The sequence below is a fragment of the Molothrus aeneus genome, chromosome 1 (genome assembly GCF_037042795.1).
Source record: "Molothrus aeneus isolate 106 chromosome 1, BPBGC_Maene_1.0, whole genome shotgun sequence".
Classification (NCBI taxonomy): domain Eukaryota; kingdom Metazoa; phylum Chordata; class Aves; order Passeriformes; family Icteridae; genus Molothrus; species Molothrus aeneus.
In genome coordinates, this window is record NC_089646.1 from 65,488,404 (window position 1) to 65,512,722 (window position 24,319).

Consider the following 24,319-nt stretch of genomic DNA (forward strand, 5'->3'; position numbering starts at 1 on the left):
CATAAAGTTCATTCCTGAGCACTTTACTAGTTTATTTTTTTAATTCTTTGTAGGAAGGGTCAGTCTTCTCAGATAAAATATTAGGCTGCTTCAGGAAAAATACAGACAATACAACTGTATCAGAAATAGAAAAAGTTCAAAGAGCAATACAAATACTTACAAGCCTGCAGATGACTCCCAGTGAGAAGAGTCTGAAGGTTTACAGCAGCTTAATTTACAGAGGTGAGGAATATTTGAAATAAGGGTATATTAAACAATCAACGATGCAGGGAAGGTCAAACTGAGCATTAGTGGAATAGAAGACCAAAGTGAAGCTTTGTAACTTTCACTTCTTATGTCAAGTTGTAGGTCTTACGAGTTGAACTTCTCACCAATTTATCTCAGCTCCCATTTCCTCCCTGCTTTCAGGCAGATATTTAACATGCATGTGTTTGAGATTTAGCTTTCCCACTGCAAATGAATTCATTGATCAAGGCTGTTTGAGAAACACTTTAAAGCACAATGAGATATGAGCTCCCGGGCTTTTATCCTGGAATACTGAAGCTGTGTACTGGGGAATCTCAGCACTTTCTTTACTAAGAAGAAGACATCCTAGGTAAGGACAAACAGATAACACTCTCAGTAAAGATCAAATATGACTTTCAGAACACCACCCAGCTACTAACTGCACTGCCTAAAGATTAAAAAATCCACAAAACAAAATACCATCCACAGCCAGTTCTTGCAAACTGGTCCACAGCCAGTTCTTGCAAAATTGCCCACTGAACGCCTTGTTATTCTCTCTTAGAAACACTTTACAGGAGACACTTTGAGACAGGATCCTGACAAATCACTCTGAATTTCTTTTAAAGAACTGAGGAAAGAGTTAAAAATAATTCTGGTTCCTTTAGAAACTGACATCCTTTGTTTTGCTTGAGATGAAATACCATTACATGCATGCAATACTCTTTGAACTTGCCACTGTTCCAACAATAACTAAAGCTATTCTAAGAAACTACCACCCAAAAGGAGATCACCACAGAACTACAGTAAGTTTGCTGCTGCAAAGCTGGACTCTACTTGTAACATTACCAAAAATGCTCAGCCAAGCCTAGCTGGGAGTGACCTCAGTGTAACCACCAAAACATGACAGTGACTGCTGCTCACCAACTCTATCACAACCACAACAGCAAGAGGAGGTTTCTATTTTCAACAGCATCTTGCAGCAAAAGGTATTTTCAGCAAACTTGATGCTCAACCCAATAACTAACTTCTTGTGTAGAAACTAACATTTTACACAAGAAAATTAAAATACTGCTAAAATTTAATGATTAAGGTAAACCCATGTGGTTTTACCATGCATTTTTATGGTTGCACCTCACCCAAATTGCAAACTTGTAGACTGATGAATTCACATACTCTTGTTTGTTGATACAAACACTTCAGCTGTAGTCAGAAGCACACCTCATCACTGACACTTCAGTATTTCTTTTAAACAATACAGACTTTTAAACTTGTAAGCTGTTTCAAGTTGGCACCACTTTATTTCAAACCATCTCAATTAATATAATTCAAGCATGGAAAGGAATTTTTGTTTTGCAATACTTTAGCTTTCACAAACCCATTCCCAGGCCCATCCATGCTGAGTCACCTCCCACGCTCTCCCCTCCACCTGACAGCCACCCATGGCCCACAAGAACACAAACCGCCTGTTTTGACATCTGTCCTTCCCAAAATGAACCTCAAAGGACCACTTTGAACCAACCCAGAGAAAACACTTAAAACAATGTTTTGAAACATACTGATGTTCCAGTAATAGCTATGCTTATACAGTTTACAATGCTACATGTGACAATATATGACATGACTTCTAAGTCTTGATCTGTCTTAACAATTTAGAGATTGTTCTGACTAAAATTAAAAACACTGATAGGCAAAACGAAGCTCAATATTTTGCAAACTAAGCTGCCATGTCTTCCTCTACATATGCCTATGAATGTACACATTTTAAGAATGCATAATTAACTGTAAGAAAATAGTTCTCAGAAACCAGAAAGCTAAAGTATTTATATCAAAAGCTGAATCTTTCTCACTCTATCTGCACAAATAAACCCACTGAAGCTGCCAGCTTTGTCAAAGTGAGCAAGATTAGGTTCTAAACATAAATCAATTTAAGCAGTCAGAAATCTACAAGAAGTACTAAAATTGCTTTCAAATTCCTAGCAGATTCTTACAAAATAAAAGTCATTGACATGTCTCTGAAAACAAAGTTTCCAGTCTCTGGAAACAAAGTTAAGTATTTTCTAAGACAGATTCCTATCACATTTCTATTAGGGACATTTAAAAACTGATTACAATGCTGGTATTTCTACATAGCATTTGTAGGGTGGTTTGTGGATGGGGAGTGGGGAGGTGGTGGTGGTGAAAGAGGACACTGATCTTACAACTACAATGTCATTTAAAATCCCAAGTATGCATCCACACTGGTCAGTCAGATTTGCGTTGCTCTGATTTGGTTGAATTTTGTTGGAGTTGTTTTTTTTGGTTTTGTTTGGGTTTTTTTTTCTGGTTGCTTTTTTTTGCTTCCAAATTTTGCTATGTATTCATAGGCATAGAAGTCAGTAAAGTGACTTGATTTGTGAGAGGCACTACAATCAGATAGATCTAAGATAAAAATAAAACTCATTATCTTTAAGGTTGCTCTCAAAAGTCAGCTATCACACTGGCATCACAAGAAATTAATTCATCAGTATATTTTTGACAAGCACAGTTTTTTCCTCCGAAAGGTCATTTTTCTAAATTAAGCTAAGTATTAAATATCTTTGCTGTTCTGTCACACATCTCAAACTTAACTCCTGAAATGTTTTCACAGTAAAATCAAATTACATTTGAAATAAACATATGCAATAAAGTTTCACATGCATTTAAATTTGACATTTGTACCGTAAGCAATGTAAGCAAACACTAAGGCCTGTTTGTACGTTTTATAAACTACATTAATGGAAAATGTGCTTACTTGGTAAATACAGTATAGCCTAGTTTTGCCCAGAAAGCGCCCTTGTTTTAGAACTCCCCTAAATGCACACCGTTAAGCATGAGAAGCAGATCTGGAAATCAATGCTGTTCATATCACAGTCTGCTAGTGAAGGATTAGGACCATATTTACTGAGCATGTGCCAGAATCATAAAATAGTTTGGGATGGAAGGGACCTTCAGAGGTCATCTAAAGCAATCCCCTGCAATGAGGAGGGACATCTTAACGAGATCATCTTGCTCAGAGCCTCATCCAACCTAGCCTTGACTGTTTCCAGAGATGGGGCACCTAATACCTCTCTGGGTAACCTGTTCCAATGTCTCACCACCCCCAGAGTAGAGAATTTCCTCTTTATATCTAATATAAATCCACCCTCTTTCAGTTTAAAGTCATTACCCCTTGTCCTATCACTAATGCTCTTGTATAAAGTCCCTCCCCATCTGTGTGGGCTTTCCTTACTGAACTAGGGAACCCAGACTGATATCCTGACCCTGTGCCCTGCTGCATGCCACCTTTACATCCTCCCATATCTTTCCCCTCTCTAATCAAACAGCTCTGGAATGGAATCCACCAGAGCTGCTGTCCAGGACTTTGCTTCTGACTCCTACCCTGCCTCCAGAAGGTGCTTTGCTGGGCTCTTCCAACCAGCAGGAACGAAGCCTTGGGATGAGCTATGGAAAATACCCACCTCTCCCCTTCCGCGTTAGGAAAGGAAACCTACCCGCAACACCGAAAAGAAAAAGCAGCTCCGCAGGATAAAAAACGGGAATCCTCTGGTGCCAAGCACACATGCCAAAGACAACTTCTCTTTGTGAATAAACACAGCACAAAGAACAAAGGTTCTCCTCCCCTTTTGCACCTACTGGAGGTTCCTCTGTGATGAGTGGATTTTCTGCAGCGTCTGCCTTCCTGGCAGGCGAGGGTTACAGAGTGTCTTCACTTATGTAAGTGCGTTTCTTGAGTACACAATTACCCAACACACCCAAGGCACTCCAAAGCTTTTTTTTTTTTTTTCTTTTTTAAAGAAAAATCAGTTCCTTTCCAGCTGGAACATTTTTGTTTTTTTCAAACCTAGGTCTGTAAGCAAAGCCATAGGAGCACTCTGAATGTGGTGCACAGAGACCCTCACTATCCCAGTAAAAAATACATTAATTTCTTGGCAGCACAACTCTATCCCTGTGTACTGAAATGTAGGCTGAGCTCCAGACTTGCAAGAGACGTCGACATTCACAAGAACCTCCTCCATTTTCACCTGTGCACCTATTTTCCTCCTACAGAAGGTCATCAAGTATCTGCTGAACATTCCTTCCAAAGCCACAGAAGACACCTACACCAGCAAGCCCCATCACCAGGAACAAACACCCCTTCTACCATCTCACAGCAGAAAATACTTGACTGTGTTCTTCCTAAATTAAACACTTCAACTCATTTTGAAAGAGCAGGATATGAAAAAACAAGAGAGTATTTGCCCAGGAAAAGGCAATGGGGCCTTCTGTGGGGAGATACCTACAATTGTTCAGCTGCAATAACATGTAGAAAAATCTAACTCTGCATTTGAAAGGCCATCAGTGAAATCAAATACAGACCTGTCAGGCAGCACTGAATAGACCACAAGAGCCTTATTACCAGGATTCGTACCTACCACAGTTTTCTTAAAATACCTTCTGCCTCCTGAACAAGTCTTCAGCTAAAGGCCATTCAAAAACCATGGAAAGCTTCCCTTTGGGCACACATTCAGGAAAAGACACAGCAGGAACATTCTGTGTAGGTACCAGTCACATCCATCATCACTAGGTCTCTGTGCCAGGCAGAATGCGACAGAAATCTCTGATCACATGTTGGTAGAAATAGGCCTTTTTTACTGACATCCTGAATAGTTGAAAGCATGAAGGAATCCAAATCATTCCAATGCTGATGTAAGATTTTAATCACTCTCGTGGGTTTTTAATCACACAGGTCTGAAGGAGACATGGGGAAATCACTGGTGTTCATATCACAGTCTGCTAGTGCAAGATTAGGACCATATTTACCGAACAGTTTGCCCAGCACATAAAAAAGGGGAAAAATACTTAGTCCCTTTCTCCCAAGAAGTTTAACTTATCCATACTCTTAAAAAATACTGTTTCTATTTCACAAACATTGCAGATTCCCCAAACCCATATCTCTGCTCAAGACCCTACACATCCTGACAAAGTCGCTGTATCTGTTCAGGTCATGTTCACTCTTTCCCTAAACACTATTTTTGATAATTTTATCCAAAGCAAAATGGTGGAACTCCACAACTATAGTGGGCTTGTAGGTACTGTTGAATTTGCTTGCTTCATTGCTATGTTATACCTGATGACAGCTCAGAGGTCTGGAACAATACTTTAGGAGAAAGGAAGATGAGAAACATACCCAACCTGCAGCCTGCTCCTTGCCATGCTCCCACAGTCACCCAGGGGTTTGGGAGAGTGCATCAGTAAGAAAAGATCCTCAGGTGGCCCCCAGGGCTGGTGGCGATGCCTGGGCAGCTGCACATCACCACCAGAACTGCTGCTGAGATGGAAGCAGAGATGAGCATTCCCACACCTGGCATCGCCTCGGCTACAGGAAGGGTCAGAAACATTTTTCCAGACCCCCAAGATACTGATGGAGCTGTGAATGTATCATGTTGAAAGGATGTTGACAAATATTTGTCCTTGTCATTAGTTGGAGTAGAAGAAAAAGGTTAAGTTGTCTGAGAGAAATGAAATGTTTTAATAAAGACAAGGACAAATATGAAGTTGGCAGGATGCAAAAAGGCAACCTTCATAAAACTGCCCATGTTTTAATCTATGCAACCAATAAAGACACAGTAAAAATAACCATGCTACACTCTGCTTGAGTGCTGTTGACATAAGATCTATGGGAGAGAAAATAAAAAGTAAATAACCAATCAGTCTGCTGCTGATTCAGTTTCACTGCCGATTGCTGAAGATACACAGCAGGAAATGTGTATCTTCATTTACCTTCACATACCTTCTGTCTCATACAGATCAACAAGACTTAGAGCAAACCTAAATTTTATTTCCAATATTTCATTTCTAGCTCAGATTTGAGATGGTTGGCCATGTTAATTTTTTGCTTTATATCATATCTAATTAATATTTAAGAAGTAAAATTTGAAAACAAACAATGCAACAGTAAAGCTTCCTCAAGGCATAATGCCAAGGAAAACCTGAAGGCTGCAGTAAACTATGCTAGCAAAACCATTTTGGGAATATCTTGTACAGGCCAATAAGAAACTCTGTGATGTGTAATCGAAGGGGCTTTAAGTATTATACTGCAAATCCTGTGTAACAAGAAGCAGATCAAATATATCAATCCATACAGTCTCATCTGAAATTTCTCATCTGAAATTTCCCCTATAAAAACTAGGTTCTAAGAAAACAGGTTGACAATAAATGTCAACTGGAGACTAAAATGCATTATATGGCACATTATCCTCACAGTTATCCCCAAAACAAGTAATGTATATCCATAAAATCGGAGCAAAATAAATTGAAACACATCATGGTTGGGAAACACACTCTTAAGGCACATGGAGACCTCCTAAATCCAGTCAATACTGGGACTCTTACTAAGATATTCCAGCATTTTGAAATCCTAGATTCAATTTTCTCTAATGATGTACTGGCCATTTCTCATGTTCTAGTACTACCAAAGGACACATCATTTATCTATAGTATATGGTGGCTGACACCTATCTTTCCCTAAAACTGTAAGCTCCCATGGAGATGACAAAATGATGCTGCCAGAGGCAATCTGACAAAAAAAATTGTGACAAAAAAATTCACTACTAAAATTTAAGGTATTTGTGGAAAGGATGAGCTTCAGCAAGTTTTACAATACAAATATTTTCTGGAATGAACAGTTTCATCTTTCCTAAAAAAGCACAACAAAAAATCTCAAAAACATTTGTCCAAAGCTTTCTTTCAAGTCTTTTAATAATTTAAACTAGAAGCTATGCAGACTTTGAAAATTCAAATTCAGTGCTAAGTCTGTAAAATTCATAGCAATTAATCCCTCATTTAATGCAGATAATTTCAGAAAAACGGAAAAACTATGGAAATATGACAAGTTTTGAGTTTTCTAACATTTTAGTTTTTGTTGGTTTTCTCCCAATAAGTACAAGTTATAAAGGAAAACAAAGTCACTCTATAAAAATAATGTCAACACTGTCCTAAGAATCTAATTTCAATGAGCTTTAATTGTAGATGTTTGAGTACAGTACAAATCTACTCTGAAGGTCATCTGACAAACTCCCAATGAACGGCATGGCACACACTTATTAGGAGTGGATTGAACATCTATTGCTTATTCCAATCTGTGAGTAAATTTACTACTGTTTAGGGAACTCCTTCTGAAAACACAGCTGTTTTAAGCAATTTCAGTAGGGATATGTTTTGCTTTTTGCACTAAGAACATCGTAGCCATTGTAAAGTGACATTTATGGATGTCAAAATGCAGGGCTTTTTCTTTGTTATACATCCACCCGTCCCTTGCAGGCACACACAGGTGAATATCTCACACAGAATAAATTAGAATTAGATGAAGCTGAAATGCATCCCCCAACCCCATGCTTCAGTCTCAGGTGAGAATTTGACTCTTCACCAAAATTCAGTCAGTGCTCAGGCTGACTATAAAGTTCCCAAGGATTTTAAGAGAAGCAGAAATTGGTCTTTCAATTTTTTTAGGAAACCAAAACTTCCTGGCACAACCCCACAACATCCACCTATCTGTGGGAACTCCCTTGTTATTACTTCCATTCCCCTGTGGCAAGAGACTGCAAACCAGCCAAATCTCACACAAAGGTTCACTTCTCCATTGCACCTGTGGAATCCCCAGGGTATAGATGAAAGTCAGGACTGACTGCCTTGGAAAATGTCCAGGCACAGAGCAGTAAAAACTGCAGGCAGCAAGTCACCTACCAGAAGCTCAAAATTCCCTCTTTTAAGGTAAGAGGGAAAAGGGAAGGGGATTCTTGTTTTTGACCACATAGCTCACTGATGGGAAGGCAGAAGAGAATGCGTGGGATGATGATGGACAGGTGAGGGAATTTCGTAGTGAGGGGAAGTCTGGTCTCTGGGTTTAGGAACTTGTCATGGGATATGTGAGTTTGGTACACAACCTTCCTGTGTACTTCGTAGTTTTAGTCCATGAAACAAGATTTCCACACTCCAAGAATTCATTGGAAAGATAATTATATTCCTAAGGAACATAGTGGCTGCACACATGAAGACTTACACAGATATTTAGATACTTTATTGCCAACTACTTACATAGAGACACTCTAGAGTTAACCCCTTGCCTGCCCTCCTGAGCCTATCTTCTCATTTACCTGTGCCCTTTCCAATGATACACAAAAATTTAAAGGCAGCTTTTTTCACTATTTTATAGAATCATGGAATGTTTTGGGTTGGAAGGGACCTTAAAGATGATCTAGTTCCCATGCCCCGGCAATGGGCAGGGACACCTTCCACTGGACCAGGTTGCTCAAAGCCTCATCCAACCTGGCCTTGAACACTGCCAGAGATGGGGCATCCACAGCTTCTCTGGGCAACCTGTGCCAGTGCCTCATCAGGTACAATTATTTCATCCAAGAGTGGCCACAAACTCCTCCTGCCCTTACACATTCTGACAGGAAATACTAACTAGTGAGACCAGAGACTTCCAAAATAGCTAATGAATCAAAGTGCTGAACCAGAGCTCTCTTAAACCAGCCTGGTTTTCAGCAGGGGGCTTTCTGAAAATCAGACCTTATCAGATTGTCTCAGAGTGGGCCCACACAAAGCTACTGCTAAAACTTTTGCAAAAACACAACTGTTTTGTATGTGTCTCCTAAATACAGTGTAAACCAATTACTGTGTACAGACAATGCAAAACTGGGGTATTGAGAAAGTACCCTCTTCTTCCAACTTGTAGTAATTAATTTCAAAATCAACAATCTTCATAATACAGTTGAGAATTTTCAAAAGGCCTTTGTGACGGGTTTTAACTAATTCATTTTCCCATAGAAACTGGTAATCTCCTGCCAATTAAAACAGCATTCAGCTAACTCAACTCTCAGGTGTTCCCAACAATCACACTCATAACTCCTAGGTGAGGTAACAACCCATTTCAATATGTTAGAAAATGATCTTTAAAGATAAAACTTATTATTAAGTCATAAAGCCCTGATATTTATCTTGCAATGATGATAAAGACATATAATAAGGCATGAATGTTCAACCAGAATGAATACTGTGCTCAGTATGAAGTGGTTTACAATCATATACTCTATAATATATAAAACCCAAACAAGACCGAAACAGTGTGGTAAATCTGTAGAGGGTCTCAAATGGACACTTAGACCACACCAAAAGATATCCATGTGGTTCTTTAAAGACAGCTCTGCCTCCCACTTGACACATCCCCTCTGGCTGAGCTAGCTTCATTAAGATTCAAAAGCCTTATCCCTGCTTCTCACTCTCACTGTACTACCCACCTCCTGGATGAAAGACAACTTGTGAATTTTTAGGCTCACTTTTGGTAAAATATACTACAAAAATGTGCACCATCAGATTTAATATCACAAAAAAACTTGCAAATATGGGAAGATTTAGCTTGGTGTTCTTCTGAAATCTCCCTCTAAATAAATTCCATGGTTGAGGTCTTGGCACCTCCTAAATGTCTTTCCACAACATGCAGGACTGGATGAAGCAACGTTAACAGCTGATCCTACAGTATGTGCTGTGTCCTGTCATCTATCATCTCCAGGGCCATCAGCACTGCTGGGGGTTGTAATCAAATTATGGTCCATAACAGACAAATGAGCAAAAATTCTTCTTAATTTAAAATGTCATTAATTCCATTAAAACTATATTGACTGTAGTAAGGGTCTGCCATTTTTAAACAGTGCAAAAACGTGTAATTCCCTGTGACAAGCATACATATACCAAAATAAAGAGATAGACTAGTTCCATATCAGGGAAGCGAAAATATCTGAAAGACTTACCTACAAAATATCAATTAACACAAATCATAAATCCAGGGAATTTCAGAAAGGCTACAGAAGTGACACAGATGACATGGCATGTTTCCCTTCCTTCAAGGAGGAATTACTTACTGAAACCCTACACTGTCAAAGGTAGCAGTGAAAGTAGCAGCAATTAATGCTCTCAGCTGCATTTTCCCAGCCTATCCAAAATAATTTTATGGCCAGGCTTCATCCATCTTAATTTCTTTATAATTTTGCCAAGGTAACTGCGATTAACTTATCAAGTTTCAGGCTGAACTACTTTGGGGTCAGGGGAGATGGGAGGAAAAGAAAAGTTAATGCCAAGTCATGTGTTTCCCTCAGACACCTAAATAAATAACTTGCTGGTGATGCAGAACAACACTGCATTTAAAATAAACAGGAGTCAACTCCTATAGCTGAAACAACCAAAACATAAAATTACTTTATCTCTTGGAAAGTAGCAGTCAGTATGAGCAGTCATACGCAAAAACCAGCTGAATTACGCATAAAATCCCTTCCTGTACTCTTTTACTTCTAGAAATGAGGCAGAAGAAGTATTTCCAGCTTCTGAAAAGTCAAGGTGTAAGCTAGTTTGGGGGCAACTGAAGATGTCTAAATGCAAGTAAAGTTCTCATATTCAAACACTTCCAGTTCTCTGAGCAAACAACAATTGCTCATGCCCAGAGAGCACAGAGCCAATTTTGCAGGCTGCTTCAACAGGTACCAGGCCTACTCTGCTAAATAAACGCTCCAGCAACAAAACTATCTAGCAAATTCCCCATGGGAAGTTTCAAAACCAGAAGGCACCAGAAATGGCTCCAGGCATATCTTCCACCCTCCAGGCACCCCTGCTTCCCAGGCAGGGAGCTCAGAAACTGATTCTCAGCTCCTTCCTGCACCACCTGGAGTGAGCTGAACTGCTGAATAACCCTGCTGCAATAAACCCCAGCATCTGGCTCTCTGTGCTGCTCCTGTGCTCCCACAGTTCAGTACTGCTCTAAGATTTGGCTTTTTGTGATGCCAGCTCTGACTTCTGCTTTTTTAGAACATCAGCATGCGTGCACACAGATAGCACCCAGGCTCTGCTAGCTAAAGCAATGATGCTCTACTCAAATGTCTTCATGCAATAAATGCTCAGCTTCTGGAAAACTGGCTTGGTTAAGATTTTGTTGGTTTCCAAGTATAACTGGGAGGTAAAGACCTTGTCAGAGTTGTAAAACCCAGTGGTAAAGCTACACTACAGCTTTGCCTATTCATACAGCAGTGTCCTCACTTCAATGGTTCAGAGTTCTCATAGTCCATTTTCTGTTTTTTTCATAGAAATAATATCTGCAAAAGTGAAATGCCTTTTCCTCCATAATGGCCTTGAAGCTAATAACTATTTTAGAGCAATTCCAGTACAGTCAGAAGCTGTTATTGGCTGTTTATGTAACAGTGAATTAACCCCCACTGACACCTTTCAGGAATTGAGAACCATAGCGCACAAAATGTACTTTGCGGGAGCTTGTTAATATATGGTAAGTGCAAAAGCCGTCTCAATTCAGAAGACTGGCTTTCAAAGCAAACATGCTTAACCTGCAGTTTCAGCCATGGAAGAAATTACTCAATTAATTGCAGGCAACAAAAACAACAGGGTTATAACTAATATACAGTATATGCTCTGTGGGTGTAACGCAAGCTCATTTCCCAGTAGTATTCTCTCTTACATTTCTTACCCCACTGCTGGAAAACTGTTTAAGAATGTTAAATTCACTTAAGGCTTTTGCCCCACACACATCTCTTTTCTGGCAATGGAATATTATTATTAACACAGGTAGGGGCTGCTCTCTTAAGAAACATGTTTTACAACACAGTAAATTTGGAGACCAGTATTTTTCATACTCAATTCTAGACCAGACATCATCTTTTCCAAATTTAAAATCAAACATTGGAATTTATCAAGTTTTTTCCTGCTCTAATGACATCCTTACAGCGACCAAGAAGACACCACAGCAAAAGGGTTAAATAAATCCTCACCTGCTTCTAGGAATTCTAGCAGGCAAAGAGTAGTGAGAAGATCAAAAGCACAAGAAGACCCCACCAGAGTTGACTGCTCCCACTCTGACACTGAGGAGGAGACAGTGTAAAATACTAACAATGATTAAAGATAAGGGAAAGGAAACTTACCCAAGCAGACACTGATGCCTTCTCCTGTCATTCCTTCCATTCATGTAAAAGACATCTGTCAATGATTTGATCTAGGCTTGGTATCAGCATAGGGCTGGTACTTGGACTTGCTGCTTAGAGATTCTCAGGGTGTGTTTATGTTCACATCTTATGATTAAAATGCTGACAACTAAATGTGATAATAAAATATGCAGATGAAGATTAAAAGAATCCCCTTCCAGCACCTGCCAGGCAGTTCTCAGCAGGCACTAGGAATGTTCATAAAGAGGGATGCCTCCCGTTTCCATCGAGGCCAATTTCTCAAACCCACCTCCCTCAAGCCCTGCAGTATTTTTCTCATCCTGCCCCCCATACGAACGCATCTAATCCTCTTACCCCGAGAGCCACCCCCGCTCCCACCCTCCCAGCTTTATTTTATTTAAAACGATGCCTGCAACAGCCCGGAGCTGCCCGCCGGGTCACCCCCCCGGGACACCTGGGCGACCCTGCCACATCACGTTAGGCGCCGCGAAGTGACGGGTTAAGACGTAATCTGTCCCTCTCCCCCGGCTTACGGATCCCAGGAATCCTCCCCCGCTATCTCGCCATGGCAACGGCACCACCGGCAGGGCGGCGGGGCCGCCGCTTACGCAAGAGCCGCGCAAGGCCGGGCCCCGCGCAAGGCCGGGCCCCCGCGGCGGCCTCGGGGCGGCCCGGCCGGGGCTGCGGCCTGCGGCTCCTGCCGGCGCGGGGGGCGGCGCGCTCGCCTGGGGGGTTTCTCCCCACCTTTTTTTTTTTTGTTTCTTACTCTTCCCCTCCCCTTTTCCCCCCTCCTTTTTCGTTCTCTTCTTTTTTCTCGCTTCTTTCTTCTCCCTTCTTTCTTTTTCCTTTCCCCGTGATACTTTTTTTCTTCCTCCCCTTTTCTCCTTCGTTTCCCTCCTTGCCCTTTTTTCTTTATTCCATTTTCCGTTTTACTTCCCTCATTTTAATTTTCTTTTCTTCTTGTTCTTATTTACTTTTTTTGTATCCCTTTACACCCCTATGTACTCTTTTCTTTCCCCCTTTTTTCTTCCCATTTTTCACCTTTTTTATTTTGTTTTCCCCTCTTTCTTCTTGTTTCTTCCTTCCCCCACCCTTTTTATTTTTTTCTCCTTTCCCCTCCCCTCATATTTTTGTAGGGTTGGTGTGGGGTTGTTTCCTCTCCTGCTTTGTTTTTTCTTTTCATTTTTTTTCCTTGCATTTCCGACAGCCAACCAAGCAAGAACCAGCTGGTACAGATTTAACCCTCTGCAATCCCATCTCCCACCACGGAAAACTGACCACAGCCAAGCCGTTGGACAACCTGCCAATTCCCATTCCTACTTCCCGGGGAACGGGCGCAGCAGAAAGGGCTTGCGCCTTTGAGTTCTTCAAATTAATAACCCTGGGAAGGGCAGAGAGCCGGCAGATGAAAGCCAAGGTACGGACTTTGATCGTGCAATCGGAGCCATGCGGGCAGGCTCCCGAACCATGTGGAGCACCCCTGAAGGTCAGCCTGGGCTGATCAGATTGCAGCAAGAGAGCCATGGAAAGCAGGGCAAACGGAGGTGGAAAAATCTATACACCCAAATATCTGCCAAGAGATGAAAGAAAAGTTTGCCTCTGATGCTGGGATTTATGAATAAGGTAAATGAAGCTGTAATCTAACACTTGAGAAGATGCTTAGGTCTTCCTTCAGGAAAACACTTAAGCATGTGCTTAATCCATTACTATTCAGGGCAGCCCTTAAGCGTTTGCTGAAGGTTAAGCACAACCTTCTTACAGGGAGCCCTTAAGTACTGTGCTGATTAAGGTGGGTTTTTTCCTTCTAAATCTGAGCCACTGTGAACCACAAAATTAACTGCCCTCATTATATTTTAATATTGTCTCTGTCTTCTTCCAAATTAAACCAGAGAATGCAAACAGAAGGTAGTACTTATTTGACATTAAGAGGATAAAGTCCAACATTACATTCTGTCGTGTTTTATTTTTCTTTAAGATCAGTTGGCTGCACAACACCATGCATCCCTATGAATGAATACCTTTCATGAGGAAGAAAGAGCACATGGAAAAGTGATTGCTCTGCTACTCCTAAACTCTGGAATTCTCTTGATCTGCTGTTAGAAGCCAGAGAAGATCACAGAGTACTGCATACATACGTACATATGCTTTATCCAGTGATCTCTTTTGAAGCAAACCTGAAAAAGGCTGTAGATGATGTGCACATTTCAGCTATTAAAGGTCATGGATAAGACAGCTATTTATCAGTTCAAGTAAGGTCAGTGTTACATCCACGGGCAGAGAGCTCTGCCTGTTGCACAAATGACACTGCCTGGCCTTAATGCCCCGAGAAACTTTTGACAAGCTAAGCATATGTAACAAGCCCAAGCCTTACATACAACTGCTGCAGTTCATAAATGTTCAACAGGAGGGTATCATATCTGAAATGGGTTCCATTTCTGTATCACAGCGCATTTCCTCTCCTCTAAGCACTCCACTGGTGATTTCTGAGAAAGTAATTGTATCCCCTCATGGAGAAGGAAAGCTCACTAACTAGTGAATTGGTGGTTGTGGCTCTTCCCAAGAACCATTCTACTTTGCTGCTATTTAGGAATATTCTACCCCACATACTAAACTATTGGTTCATTCACTTTCTTTATACATACAGAAAAAGGGAGCTTGGAAAACAACATGTGCCAGTTTTAGACTTCTACTGGAGCTAAAATCAGGGTCTTGGTTGAATTCCATAACACACAGTTTTGGAGGAAAACACTGTTAGGTAACTTCTTTTTCCCTTTCTGGGAGACCACCTTGGTAGAATAGTGTGTGAGAAGCAGTGAAATCTTTTGCAGGTCTTGAAACAGATGGCAAAGTAGGAGGGCAGAAGGCTATCTTAAGGTCAGGGTATTTCCCATCCTTATTAGGTATATCCAAATGCTACAGGCAGGCAGGAACACTTCTGCTACATTCACCTCCAAAAAACTTCTTCTCACTTGAAGTAATTTGCCCTGCTAAATCCTGAACTAAAGGCAGTATCTTCTTCCTGGAAGCCTTGTTATTATAAACAAATATGGACAAAGAAATGAAGAATAATCTCAAATGTCTGTCCCTAAATAACCAATCTACCTTTCAAGAACTAAAGGTCTCACCATGCTCCTATACTTGGCATGGAAGGTGGTCAAAAGAGATGAAGTTTGAAACCCAGATACCACAACTTTCCTGATGTGCCTCACTCAGCCCTTCAAACAGGAGAGCAAACTCAGGAAGTAGTAGGTTGCATCTTAGAACCATTTAGTCATTTAGGTTAGAAATACCTCTAAGATCATCGAGTCCAACTGCTAACACAGTGCTGACAAGTCCACCATGAACTATGTCTATAAGTGCCATGTATACACATCTTAAATACCTCCAGGGATGGTGACTCAACCACTTCCCTAGGCAGCCAGATTGAATGCTGAAGAATCCTTTTGTTCTTTCATTCTAAACCCAACTGAATATTAAATTGTCATAGAAACATTAAGAGAAGGCCCCAATCATGCTGCAAAAAAGTCCCAGAAGTGCATTCGGCTGTCCATGGATAGTGAAATTAACCATGAACTTTACAGTGACTCCTTGGATGAATGCTGTAGGATTTCTTTTTAATTATAAGAACACAAAGGGGGAAAATTAGATGTTAAAGTCTTTCTCACTGTTCTCACAGCTTAAATACCTATGGGCACTAAATCAACATAAGTACAATGATGAAATTAGTAAGTAAACAACTACAACCTTCACTGCTGCAGAAAGAAGCTTGAAACCAAAGATCAATATGAGTGATCCCAACTCCAAATTTGTAACCCAAATCTAGAAAAAAATGTCTCCTTATGTGAGATCATAGTGGGGCCCAAATGGCTTCAAGAAAAAGCATACATGAACCACCCTCCCCTGTGAAGGCTCAAAATTGGATGCTCGAGTTAACCACCCGCGAGTTTTCCCACAGAAGCAGGACCTTGAACAGAGTGTTACTGCTGGCACCAGATTCCCTGCAATGACCTGGCAGCATGTGATTACCACGTAAGCTTCTCTTTCCTCCCCCAAAAACAAGCACAAAAAATAAAGGATGCTAACAGTCAGTGTCATTAGGCACTGGAGATCATTGCACCTGTAACTCCCTACATTTACTTCCCTCTTGGAGAATTATTTTAACAGTCTACTAAATAACGTTAGCTAGCAATGAAACAAGAACAGGTAACAAACTGAGGATCTCAATTTTCTACAGCTGAACTCCCAGTCTCTATCACTGGAGTAAAAGTCCAAGTGATGAAATAAACCTTGAACTTTGTTGCTTTACTCATCATTTTTTGAAACAAAAGAGCACCTTGTCCCAGACACCGCAATTTAGCAACTTCATCTGTATACGTGTCAGAAAGAGGGAGCAGAAAGCTCCAGCCAGCTAGTATCCAAACAAGAGCATTCCCCTGATCAACATCACTGACTGGAATTGCACTTGGAAAGGATGCACACCAGTGCAGTTACTGTCACACCCTCAGGACTCAGTTCCAGGTAGGAAGCTGTGCTCCCAACCCAGTGGTCTCAAAAAGTGGCAGCAACCAATCATCTAGGTACAAAATGAGTGGGAGAATGAAAAGGAGGGACTATTTACCACCAACAGGTTCAGCAGAGCTCAGCCTGCATCATCCTGTTAGCTGTCCCAGAAGCAAGTGAGCAGGAAGGATGACAGAGAAGAGCTTTGAACTGGAACACACTGGCAGAGGAAAGGGTGGGGGAGTCGTAAGGACCGTAGCCTTCTCAGCTTCCAAAGGCTTCCAAAGTCCCCAAAGGAGTAGTGGGTACCTTGTGCATGTGTACTGGTTCTCCCTCTAATCTCAGCCACCTCAATTGTTCCTGAGCATGAAACTCCATTTCATTGGAAAAAAAAGGATAATAGAATCTGTGTATTCCTGATGTAAAACATTCTGCTGCGACCCAAAAAAACCAAAAGAGAACTATTTAACTAAGTATTTTTCCCATTTTTTGTCTAAGGTAATTCCAAATAATGAGCAGGGGAAGGGAAATTCACTATGTTATCCAGGTTCATCCTAAATCAGATTGCAAGATATACTAGAAAAAGATAGCATTTCACTTTAAATATGATTGAATAAGAATTCCTACCTGGGCTTGTAATTATCTTAACTAGACTTTCCAATGGTTTTGTCCTATTACACTCTGATTTAAACAAGTATAACACAATTTTGAATCATATTTAAACAAGGTACCTCAACCAATTTAAACTATATTTAGACCACAGTATTTTTACTGCTAAAGAAACCTAACAGAGGAACAACATGCTTAGAACATCTGTCGCAGTGATTGAAAGAAGTCTATGACAGGAATAGCAAACAGTTATTTTCTTTCCTGAGATGATGTCAATCTGTTGAAGCCAAGTATCAGTAAGTAGATTGTTTCTAAGAGGTACCTCACTCTGGCCTGTCTTCTCCAAAACAAAGATGATTAAAATATCCCCTTGCTGCATAACCTTGTCTGCTTGCTTATTATTAGCTGCTATTTCTGTATCAGGGGGAAACACTCTTTGTCAAAGCTAGTAAGCATGTTACAGCACTATGTGAAAAAAAAAATCATTTGTTCAAGTCTAAAAACCTCCACCTAATGAAATTCAAATTTTAACACACGACTATTATTTACTATTATTTACATTTAGATTATCAACTGTATGATGCAACACAATCCCTAAGATACAGACCTCTAAGCAAGGCTGTCTGTCACACAGCATGTTCTGTAGTGATGATCAGACACAACTTTGCAGTTACTTCATGGAAGATGATGACAGAATGGCTCTCACTCCATGCTAATACTGGTTCTCCAGGATGGATTTCAATGTGGTGGTCAAAATCAGTGTTCTTTCCTACAACAAGTGTCCTTCCTGCCCAGACCATGAAGAGGTGGTGAATGAAGCTGAAGAAGGAATGAGGCACTGTGAGTAGTGATTTGGCTCCCTCTGAGCACAAAGGTATAGGAAATGGGAATGTTCATGGAATGACTCACAGGATTCATTACAAGTTCTTGGTGTATCACCGTCATGGGTCCAACTGTGGGGACCCAGCAAACAGCACCTCTTCTGACTGTCATCAGGCTGAGGTTTCAACCCCATTGCCCAGTAGCAGCCACACACATTGCTCCCCTGAGCTAGGATCTACTGGGCCCTTAAATCAGGCACAAAATACGTGATCAAGAGTGGCCGGTTACCCCACATTACCCATCTGACTGACACTAGAAGCACACAGCTAGGGCAGGCACGTCTCTCCTGAGCTCTGATACAATAAGCCTGGAGGCTCAGTTGGAAGAAGATGGGTCTGGTAGGCTGCCAACATGAGAGCATGGATGCCTTTAATAACCACCAACAGCTCTGCGTGACATGAGGCAATGCAGCCTGTGACGGGCCCAAGGCGGCCGCGTTTACACAGCCTGGGTGTTTCCCTTGTGCTTGGTGCTAAACTTGGTTTGGGAGAGGCAACCACCACCATTACTAGTGTTCTCAGATCAGCCTGGAAAAGGGATTCTCATCAGGTCACAGGCCTGCCATGAACCTGCTGGATATGGCAGCACAGCCACAGCTGAGAACACCAGTGGTTTTCTATAAAAAAAAGAAAAAAAAAGAAAAAAAAAAGAAAAAAAAAGAAAAAAAAAAAGAAAAAAAAAAGATATAGTTTAGGAAATGTTGTGATAGGAATTAAAAAAGCAGCCAAACAGTTTCTGACCAGTGAATACAGATATAAAAGCTTTCTGAGAAACTGAAGTATCAAATAGCTAAGACAGAACCAAGTATCAGCACTCAGAAGAAATTACTGAAAATTACTGTAAGAAGGGTGTGGAATGCCAAAGGCTGCTGATTATTTGAAGAAAAAGAAATCAAGCAAGGACAGGGATACTTACATATTCAACAGAATAGTTTAATATAAAATATAGACTTGAAAGCACACTTTATCCCTCTGCGTAGTGTTTTCTTTTAGCTATAGGACTGTCTACTTCAAAAGGGATTGCTACAAAGGAATCATTGTTAACTTTCAACTTAACTTTCAGCATCAAAAGTATTTTGTGTACCAATCAAAAAAAAAAATCACAATTCAGCCACACTAGAGAGCTCATTTTGGGTTCTTCCACAAAAAAAATTCAGGAAAAGATGGTGGCTTACTCCAAGACTTGCCTTATTGCACCCAGCTCCATGCATGGCTCAAACCCTACTGTACCTTTATGGAAACTGATGGACACAGATCCCACCTTCCTGAGAGCAGAGATTTGATTTCACTTTGCATCCACTGCTCCTTCCTTTGAGCTCTCCAGGGGCATGTCAGCTCTTTGCTCCTCTCTTCCTTAAATTTCAACTAAGGGACTTCAGCAAAAGCTATCTATTTTAAACTGGTGGTGTAGAGACCTTTCTAGAGCAATAGAAAGGTAGGACAGAATTTTCTGTGTAGGTAGCAGACAGGCAGGGCTCCTTTTTGACTATTCATTTTAATGCTGCCATGGTTTTGTTGTAGTATTAATTATGCAGGAGAGTGCCCACAGCTTTGTATAAGCATCTTTTTGAATTATTTAGAACGAAATAACATGGAAACAGTAGTTACTCAGCATTTCTGCAAATTGAGCAACTCAAATTTAAGCACTGATCACAGAACATGCTAAACAGCAACTGAGGTAGTCACCAATGTGCAAGCCTCGAAAGATGAAGCACAGGTCAAGTCTACAGGTGATTGTCCCATTTGTAGTAGTGCACATGCTCAAGGACAGAAGAAAAGTAGGATTATTAAGTGCACTACTTTGTGGATTCAGGTGGTTAGCTACTTAAAAACACAAAACAAAACAAAAAAGCAACCCCAACCCCCTCACCCAGACCACATTATGGGTGGAAGATGCACTAAATTGAACAATATAATTAATTTTTTGCCATTCTGGTTCAAAGTAGCCCAAGGTAAAAGACCCAAAGGGATGTAAAGTTCTCAGAGTCCCCTATGATTTCAACCCAGTCCTTGGCGAAGACAGTAATAGCTGGATCAGAAACTATAAAGGAATAGAGCTGATATTTGACAACATGGTTTTGCAGCCACCATGGAGCATCCTTCCCTCCTGGCTCCCAAACCCACCCCAGCCTCTGGCCCTTGCACAGGCCTGTGAAACCATCTCCTTTCCTGCTGAGGATGGAAGCAGCGTGGGGCAGCAGTTTTTAGAGAGTTCCCATCAGGCTAACGAGGAAATGTTGAAACGAAGCAGGGTGCAGTCATAGCTGTGTGACTCTCTGAAAGAAAGCATTTAGAAACAGATTCATAAACAAGGGGATTGTGGCTGTCAGTAGGGGCTTAAGACCCATAATCGGGATCAGGCAACACAACGCAAAGCGCGGCATTCGCCACAGCACTTACTACACTTCTGTCCTTCTTCCAGCAACTTCTGCTGACTCAGGAGTACAAGCTGCTGACATCCCTCCAGGGAGGGCCTCTCACACACTCCTTTACACACACACAATGTGAATGTGGAAAGGGGTATGAAAGAACAAGTATATGTCAAAGAACTTAAAAAAAAAAAAGTTCCGTGCTCTAACCACCTCTCTTTTAAAAAAATACTCTCATTAAGTGCTACACTGAATGAAAGCAGCTGAACAAACAATCTTGGGATTACTGGAAAAAATACAGTGCTGAAATTTTGCAGGATTTTAGCCCACTACAAAAACACATAGTTTTTTTGTCCAATCTGGAAGACAAACTGTTTCAATGAGTGAGGATTTCCCCTCTTTCCAGGAAGAAAAAACTCACTGTGCATGTGTAGAACATTCTAAATAACCAAAGCCATCATGGGACTTGGCTCTGCATAGGTCCCCACTCCAGACACTGCAAGGCAACACTGCTCTTCCATACATGGGATTTTAAAAAAATCACACAAAAATCTAAAGTACCACTTGAAACATACAAAAAAACCTAGTATTGTTACAAGAAAATGCATACACAGGAACTCAGCTGAATACATCTAATACAAAAATCACTTGAACTGAATTTTTTTTTCATAAGGAAGATGAAAAGGTAACACAGAAAAGCAGCTTGGGCTGCAAAGTGACAGACTTCAGCAGGCACCAGAGCAAGAAGGCAAATGTTAGTGTTAATACTATTAAGAACACTGTCTTGCATATACAAGCAAAACATTTCTTTGGCAGTCTCCTAGCCTGAAACACTTTATAACCTTGATACCCAAACTGAACTTCAGCACATTTTATGCCAAAATCCCTTTGGCATCTGCTTTAGTAACTGTCAAAAAAAAATATTCCGTGTCTTATCCTTTTTTTTCCAGTGAAATGTTTATTCTGGTATTTAATCAGGTAGTTTTCCTTTAAGCCATTGTTAGCCCTTTTTCTATTTCACTATCCCAGGCCAGCCTCACAACCAGGTTTCTATCTTTCAGCCCAACTTGCACTGTCCCAGATAGGCAAGAGTTCTGTGAAAGAGAGCTAGAGGTTACAGCACACAATAAGCTAGATAAGCATCAACAATATCAGACTCTTGCAAAAAAGCAAATATTGTGCTGGAACAGACAGCAAGAGAGGTCTGTGAAGAAAGCCTGTTGCTGTACTCACCATCACTAGATGTCAACAGGAACATTTTGGTCAAGTTTCACTGCTGCTCTCCATGAGATATGTGGACAAGTCAGAAGATATTCAGAGAAGAGTAGAAAGATGATAAATTAAATATCTAATCTAAACAAAAGGAAGCTGAAGGCAGAGAAGGTAACAGTCTTCAATTGTTCAGAAGGAAGATGCAAAGAGGAAATGAATGTACTTTCAAATTTAAAGAGGAAAGACTTTACCAAGACAGTGACAAAAGCTTTCTGACAGAAAGAAGAAAAGCACATTAATAGATTTCATATATATGTATGTTTATATATACATATGTATACATATACATCATATATATATATATATATATATATATATATATATATATAAAATCTTTTTATTAGGATGAGAATATATATGTTCTGTCCCTGGTAGTCCTGGGTGAAGGTCAAGTACAGCATGCCCATCAAGAGCAAGTCTAAGGCAGAATAATGAAAGATGAGGTAGCCATGTGGAGTACTGCAAGTCACCTGAACTGCACAAAAACCCCAGCATCCTTCCAATCAGCTACAGAGAAAATAAAATCAGGGGATTGCAGTTAGCTGCTAAGAGATCCAGAAATAAGAAAGGGAAAAAGTCTAATGCAACACTACCTTTCACTTCTTTATACTTTACCAGCACAACACATACTATTTGAGGACATCAGCCTTTCTGGCATGGCACCCTGCCTCTATATAAAGTACATAGCTTTTTCCTCTCTTATGTGTAATTTGTCTGCACAGATTACTAGTGGTTTGAGGCTAAAACCTATTTTACTTATTTACATCTTCCTTCAGAAAAGCAGCAATCTTGCTCATTTGATTATAAGTACTAACCAGCTGTTAGCTGTCCAAACAAGTTGCATCTCCCACCTCACTGTGATTTAGCTACAGCTACAAGTTTGGGTTCAGTCAAAGAAGTTCTTTTTCCCTGCTAATATGAACCTAATCCCACTCTCTGGCAGTTGAAAGCCATTACCCTATGTCAAAGATCCCATTAAAAACATTCTAGATTGGGGCACTTTGGTGAAAATCGACAGGACTGCAGTCTGGGTGAAGATCTCAGGTACCACACATACACGTTCCTTTGGCTTTTCCTTTTACCACAACACAGAAATTGCCACTATATTAAGAACTGAAGCTCTCTGAGAAAAAAATCCAGGCAGAGCAGAACACCTCGGTAACAACAGTACTGATATTACTAACACATGCTTGCCTTAGCACAGCCTTGTCCACAGCACACACATTACTAAGTTTCAGCAACTTGTTTTGGAGTCACACCTCATGCAAAGCAACTGTTGAGTTTAACTCCTTTTAACCAAAAAATTAACTGCTTTAACTGCTTTTGACAAAAAATTTATCAGAACCATTACTGGGCAGACACTTATGTGGTGTAGCCAGGACTAAGGGTGCTTATCTGAAAAGCATATTTTTCTCCCCTGCACATGCAGGGGATTGTTGGAACACTAGGTTTTGTATCTCTCTCTCTCTCTCTCTCTCTCTCTCTCTATATATATATATATGTATATATGTATATCTATGTATGTGTGTATATATATATATATATATCTCAAACACACACACACATGTTCTCTGAACTTCAAGGAAAATAAAAAGAAGTTTATTTTATATTTCTACTCACCCTTCTTTTTTGCTGAAGCAGCCAAAGCCTCATGCAAGGGCATGGCAGACCTGGCTTCACTGACAGGGTACAAACAGCTGGCCTGAGTGAGGTCCATGTGGGCCACAGATGTCATGCTGCACTCATTTGGAAAGTACACAGCAGCCACTCCTCAACTCATTTTGAAATCACAGAATGGTTGGGGTTGGAAGGGACTAGTCCAACCCCCCTGCTACAGCAAGTTCACCTACAGCAAATGAGAAAGGCCACTTCCTGGTTTGTATAAAGTTCATCAGAAAACCACCGTTTCCCACAGCAGTTAACTAAAAAAAAACTTAGATGGGCATGCACGTGCAAGGCTGTTTTCTTAAACGTTTCATGGACTAAACCCTGTCAGAAGGGTGGACATTCTACAACAGCTGCTTTACCAAAACCAGGTAACTAATATGGAAGTTACCTCCTTTTTCCTAAAAACCAAGTGCACTAGTATCAGCAAGCTATTTGGAAAGTGAGGACCAAAATTAAAGAAAAAGAAAAACAAAACAAAGCCATGGTTCATATGAGGGAAAGTGCTGCCCATTTAACAACTTTCACTGATTCCACCAGAACTTACTGTATTAATACAGGCACCTGAAAGGTAATTGAAAAAAAATGGGCTTTAAATTCTGTTTTTGAAGACAGTGTGCTTGGTTACACAACATGTTATGACCAAGTTTCTTCTACTTGGAGCATTAGGCAGTTATAAAAGACTCTAATGACATCATAAACCTTGCCAGTGTTTGATAATTTCTTAAGGGATTTGATAGAGGAAGCAGAAAGTTACAGAAATCTCAGTTTTACTTCTTAGGTTCCTAACCTCAGCAGAGCA

The 24,319-nt window shown here is 40.6% G+C and overlaps 1 protein-coding gene and 1 long non-coding RNA gene across 4 annotated transcripts in view; one reads left to right on the forward strand and one right to left on the reverse strand.

Moving 5' to 3' along the window:
• The window catches only part of HIVEP1 (HIVEP zinc finger 1), a 126,987-nt gene that overhangs the window by 74,768 nt on the left and 27,900 nt on the right, over positions 1 to 24,319 (reverse strand). The gene's annotated exons all lie outside the window — the stretch shown is intronic.
• On the forward strand, positions 12,899 to 14,457 carry LOC136561887 (uncharacterized). The gene is made up of 2 exons (XR_010784424.1): positions 12,899 to 13,844; positions 14,197 to 14,457. It is a non-coding gene; the product is annotated as an uncharacterized lncRNA (long non-coding RNA).